We start from the raw sequence: 6234 nt of genomic DNA, 5'->3' as shown, positions 1-6234 counted from the left end.
TGGGGAAGTACTTTTCTAGGGCTAGAGGCTATTAGTGTTTGAAACAAACACCTGATACTTCTGTTGTTTGATATTGCAATGGAACTTTATCCCCTTCATATCTACTGTATAATGTTGGTGTCTACATGCTCCCCCACCAGACTGAGATTTACATAAGTATTCAAAGCTTTCCTTCTTCTAATACCTTTATTTAAAAAAAAAAAGTTTAGTCTTTTTGTAAAGGTGGTGAACAAGGGGGGGTACAGTTACATAAGTAAGGTAATGAGTACATTTCTTTTTAATACCTTGTCAGTGTGAGGATTCTAAAACTAAGGTTAAACTCAAGTGACGTAAATGTAATTTTTTGTGTATATTAGCTACAGCAACACATGGAATATAATTTCAAAAGTGTATGTAGGTCGCCATGGATACGCAGCCGTTAAGCCGCGAAGGCATGGCTTAGAACACTTTATGGGACCAGAGCTTGGGCTCCTGGCCCCCAGTTTCCCTGATGGCGAACCACTCTCGGGTGCGCGATGCCTCCGTTCAACCACCTCCACTTCCCAAGCAGCAGGCCTGACGCCAGGCTGCAAGCAGGTGCAAAAGGGTCATGGCACAGGGCGAGGCCTGGGGTTATCCCCGCCCTTCGGAGACATCGGCTTCCGGGGCAGTCGCAGGTAGGGGCTTGTCTGGCCTGCCAGTCCTCTCTAGGTGTCCTGTTCGGACCTCTGCAGTTCCTGACTGTCATTCGCCCTCGCCTCCCTGCCAGCCACCTTAGCTAACTTAATGCAGGAATATCTCAGCGCGCTCCCCACAGAGATGGCTTACAAGGGGCAGAAGCTAGCTGAACAGATGTTTCAAGGAATTATTCTTTTTTCTGCAATAGTTGTATTTATCTATGGGTGCGTGGCTGAACAGTTTGGGTGGGCAGTCTATATAGTTATGGCCAGATTTGCTTTCTTGTGTTTGCAGATACTTCCTCCATGGCTGCCTATCAAATACATCCCCTCAAAAGATTACCTGTTCATGACTCAGAAACAGAAGACAAGAAAACGGTATAGAAAATTTAAGAGGCATGCTAAAAATAATTGATTGGGGTTTTCATGACTCAACACCATTTTTGTCTTCTCTGAGATGAGATAAATTGCTCTCATAACCAAATCATGAGCTTAAAACTCCCTAGTCTCATAAACACAGTTTCACTTAGATTTAGTTTTCTTTATATTTCAAAGGCAGTTAGAAATAACTTAGTTGTGTTAGACTTGTAAATATTTTAGACCAACTCTTCATAATCTTGTTATGAAATGGAAAACAAAAACACAAGTATGCAGTATTTCTTCCAGGTATAAATAATGAGTGCCTCATAAATGACAGCAAGAAAAAAATAGTGTATATAAACTCTCGGGCTGAGCCTAATAGGGAAGATTATATGCTGGCATTCATTCAATGGGGAGAAGAAATGATAACAAGCAAGTCCTAAACACTGGGTTGTGAAGGCAGGATATGTTTTGCAAGGGCTCTCTTCAAGGCCCCCATGACATCCTTATTTCTCAGCCTATAGAAAAGAAGGTTCAGGGCTGAGGTGACCATTGTGTAGAAAAAGGAGAGGAGCTTGTCATGTCTGGGCCTATGGAAAGAAATGGGAAGAACACACATGACAATGACAGACCCCTAATGCATCCCAAGTACAGTCAGAAGAGCAGGTTGACATGGGCTTTATTCCATCCTTCATTTGAGGAGAGGAATTAGTGTGTAAGACACCAGAATGGCAGAAAGTGGGTAATCAGTAACATCAAACCCATCATACAAACCTTAAAGTTCTTATCTAGATGCATCTGCACAGGCCAGCTTCAGCAGTGGTAGGATATCACAGTTTATGTGTTTAGTCATCTAGCCTTTGCAAAAGGGATAGTGCAAAAAGTATGTGACATATCCAAGGCTGCTCAGAGAGGTAAGGATCCATAATGTGGTCACCAGAATCCAAATGAAACATGATTCCATGCATATCATGTAGTTCAGATGATGCCAAAAACCACACACTTGTCATAAGATAGAGAACCTCTGCCCCACATTGCATCAGTTCCAAGAATTCAGAAAGGCATGGGCTCCAAAGGAGATGGCTGTGGGGTGAAACTTGATGTGAGGATTAGAAAGAATTACCTATGCAGCAGGCACATGGGCAGTAGGAACCTCACATCCATGTGATAGCAAGGACCAGTAGTCCATTACAGGTCAGTGATTGTGTACAGAGTAGGAAGCCTGCTGTCAGTCAGAATGCCTGGGAAGATGAAGTCCATTTCCAAAGTAGAGTTGCAGAGCTTCATCTCCTAGAATCAGATATGTAGTGGAAGCATTACTAAGAGATGTAAGCAGTATTTGTATGGACTCAGGCCAACTAGGGTAACCAAACAGAAATTTTGTGGGATATCTTTATTCCTATGTTTTGCCTTTGCTTTCAAATTTCCTGAATGTTTTCAGAGTCAAATCCCAATGAACCAAAGACCTCAATGTAAGACGATCCCCTGAAACTATTACAGGGAGTTTTGAAGGAAACACTAGGGCTTCTTGGTACAGGTTGAATCTTTCTAAGATCCAGAAACACAACAAATTAAAGAAAGGCTGGATAAATGGGACTGTATTAATCTCTAGCATTTCTGCCAGGAAAAGGACATAGCTAGCAAAATAAATGGAAAGTCCAGACATTGGAATATCTTTACTCTCTATACAATAGACAGGGGCCTAATATTTAAAATATATTTAGAGGTCAAAAAATTAAATCCCCAAAAACAAATGCTCAAAGAAACAACCACTCCATTAAGAAGTGGGCTAAAGACTTGAAGAGAAATTTCTCTGAAGAAGAAATAAGAATGGCCAATAGACAAATGAAGAAATGCTCAACATATCTGGCCATCAAAGAAATGCAAATCAAAACAACATTGAGATTCTACTTTAGCCCAGTTAGAATAACCATTATCAAGCAAACAAAAAATAGTAGATGCTGGCAGGGCTGTGACAGAAAGGGAATGCAATGTAATTCTTTTCTGCACAAAAGCATGTACTACTACTCTCAGGAAAGACAGTATGTTTATTCCAATGCTGAAGCCATCTAGTTCAGCTTGGTCAGAAGGTGAAGGTCCAGTTCAAGTGTCTTTCTCATTTTATCAGTATGTTTCATTCTGCTCAGCATGGATTACAATTACAACTGTCCTCCTTGGCAGGGAATTCATCTATTCTAATTCTTCTAAGGAAGATGGGTGTCATTTTGTTCTCTCTTTAGCATGAAATCCTATTTTTTTCTCTGCCATCATCTGACATTTGTCTTTACCTTCTCAGAGCATGGAATTTATTTCTTCAGACTCTTTTCCAGGCTTAGTGTATCTACTGGAGCTTATTTGTGTGATGGATTTTTCTCATATATCTTGCTATGCAGAATCTGTCTGCAGCATATCCATTTAGCATACCATGGGTCAACTCCAGTCTTCTGCAATGTCAAAGTGATGTCACCAGGGGCTCCAAAGTATGGAATATTGCTAACCTCTCTTCTCCTCAAACAATGTGTTTTCTTGTCTATTGGACACTACCGTCTTCTTCAACTATATATCTCTTTTTTCTTTTTTCTTTTTTTTTGTCAGTCATGGGGCTTGAACTCCAGGCCTGAGTGCTGTCCCTCAGCTCTTCAGCTCAAGGCAAGCACTCTACCACTTGAGCTACAGCACCACTTCTTTTTTTCTGGTGGTTTATTGGAGATAGGAGTCTCACAGTCTTTCCTGCCCGGGCTGGCTTTGAACTACGATCCTCAGATCTCAGCCTCCTGAGTAGCTAGGATTACAGGCGTGAGCCACCAGTGCCTGGCTTCAACCATATTTCTTGTGGACTCAGTCCTGTGAGATTATTTTGGGTATGGAAAGCAATCAGCAATCTAAGTGTCTATTTCAACACTCCATGCCTGGACAAAGAATATACCTATTACAATTCTTTTTGTCAATGTGTTTTCAAAAGCAGCTGTGCACATCAAGATGCCTACTTCAGTTCTCTGTGCTACAGAGTCTACCATATATGCATTTGCAACAGTTTTCATCAATACTGAAGACATACCATATATTCTGCCCTCCACATGGAATCTACATAGTCCATCTAATCTGTCTATCCTCAGCATGAACTCTCTGTTCTTCAGCTCTTCTCACCATGCCGGGATATGACTTGATCTGTACTTTGCATGGTATATATGGTTTGAAATTTTCCTCAAGAGCAAGAAAATCTCTCCATGGCTGTTTTGCTCATGAAATGCACCTCCGCATGGATTATGCCTTCTCCAGCTCCTCTCAGCCTCGAATTTGCCCTTGCGTTTGGATTGGTTTCCTTCACGATGTCCTCACCAAAAATTTCCTTTATTCTGGCTCTTTTTAAAAGATCATATGCAGTCTAGTACCCTAGAGCATGGGTTTGTATCCTGCGGTTCAGATTAGCATGAATTCATCATAGGCAATTCTGTTCTATGTCAAAGGCATCATCTCTGGCTCTCCTCAGTACTGATGCAAGCATTCCATGTGTCTTGTGCATGAAATTCAGTAACTGGTGTTTTCCTCATAGAGGTAAGTTTTCACTTTGGGACGTTTTCTTACACACTGATGAGTTTACTTTTTTCAAAGCATACAACTAATGTTTTCCATCTCTTCCCAGCTTGGAAACCATCTGATTTGGCTGTATTCCACATGAGATGGATTTATTCTCAGCATGGGAAGGGTCTGTGGCTTTCCTCCTCAGAAAGGTAAGTGTCTACTGTAGCATCCATCAGCGTGGCATGTGAATTTCCCATTTCTCCTTGGCTTTGAATGCATTTGCTCCAGCTTGATTTCTCAGGAAGAAATGTATCAACTCCAATGGTCTTGATGAAGGAAAGCACCAACTCTATAGTTATGCCTAGCTGAGATCCCTACCCACAGGATGTCAGCATAGGATGTGTGAAAGACAGTTCATTTGGCAACATATGTATCAACTCCAGATTTTGTCAGCATGAAGTCTAGCTAGTACAGTGCAGCTTGTTATGGAAGATGTGCACTGCAGCTCTGATGAAGCCCAGCATAGAAAGGAATGTGTCTTCTCCAACTCCTGTCATCAAGAAATCCATCACCCATTTACGCATGTCTCTCCAGTCTGTTACGTTCCGTACAATTCCTCTGCTCAGCATGAAATGCATCCATAGGGGCTCACTCAGTAAGGAAAATCTTATTTCCAGCCTTATAAAGCATGGAATGCTTATCCTGCAATTTTGTAAGTAATATCATAAGAATGAACCATCTCTTCACTGAGAATGTATATAAATGTATTCTCCACATAAACTGTTTCTTCTCCAGCTCTTCTGAGCATGAAATGTATTTCCCATGGCTATCTTTAGCAGAAAATGCATGTAATGCAGGTGTTTTCACCTGGGAATTATGTTTGCTCAGTTCCCTTCCATGGGAAATGTGTCTCCTTCAGAACTTCTCAGCATTGGTTTCCCTGAGGCTGTTCTTGGCACAGGAACCCTCAATTCCAGTTCTGGTAAGCAAAGTAGATCTCAACTCCAGGATTTCTTACAAGGAGTAGAGACTTCTGTATTTCTTTCATGGAATGGATCAGCTCCAGTTTTCCTCGGTAAGGTATGTTTACTCCAGCAGTCTGTTGCATGGAATCTTGCCTCCTGCATTTCTCATTATCTTGGAATGTACCCAATTGGACTCTGTTTTCCTTGGAATTTCTCTACTCAGTCTCTCAGTATGGCATGTCCTTAAAACAGCTTTTGTCAGCAATGTAAGGTGCAAGTGTGGCATACCTGCATATGTAATTGGCTAGTACGGTGGAACTTAGCCTAGAATATATTGATTATAAATAACTCTGAGTATGGGATGCAACTTCTTTAGCCCATCTCTGTATGGAATCCACCTATTCAAATTTGTCATTTTGGAATCCAGGTAACCCAAAGTTTGCAATGCACCTCAATATGAAATGTGATTACTCCATCTCTACTCTGCATGAATTGCAGCCACAGGTGCTGTCTTACAAAGTGTCAGCCTTCCAGCTGTACAATGCCTGCAATCCATCTCCTCTAGTCCATTTGAGAATGGAATGACACTCTCCAGGTCTCTTCATTTGGGAAGGTTGTATAAAAGAACACTCTTCATCCGTGAAAGGCTCTTGTTTGAGCACTTGTCAGCTTGGAGTGTGTGTCCTCATGTCTGCACACCCTACAATGTGTTTCTCTAGCTTTCCTCCACA

At 41.5% G+C, this 6234-nt stretch overlaps 1 pseudogene; it reads left to right on the top strand.

Moving 5' to 3' along the window:
* Window positions 1-589: 589 nt before the first annotated feature.
* Window positions 590-1165, top strand: LOC122098410 (annotated as a pseudogene).
* The last annotated feature ends 5069 nt before the right edge of the window (window positions 1166-6234 follow it).

The sequence above is a fragment of the Dipodomys spectabilis genome, unplaced genomic scaffold (assembly GCF_019054845.1).
Source record: "Dipodomys spectabilis isolate Male_0828 unplaced genomic scaffold, ASM1905484v1 ptg000477l, whole genome shotgun sequence".
Classification (NCBI taxonomy): Eukaryota; Metazoa; Chordata; class Mammalia; order Rodentia; family Heteromyidae; genus Dipodomys; species Dipodomys spectabilis.
The sequence above is the reverse complement of the archived record's forward strand: the minus strand, read 5'-3'. Positions and strand labels throughout refer to the sequence as shown.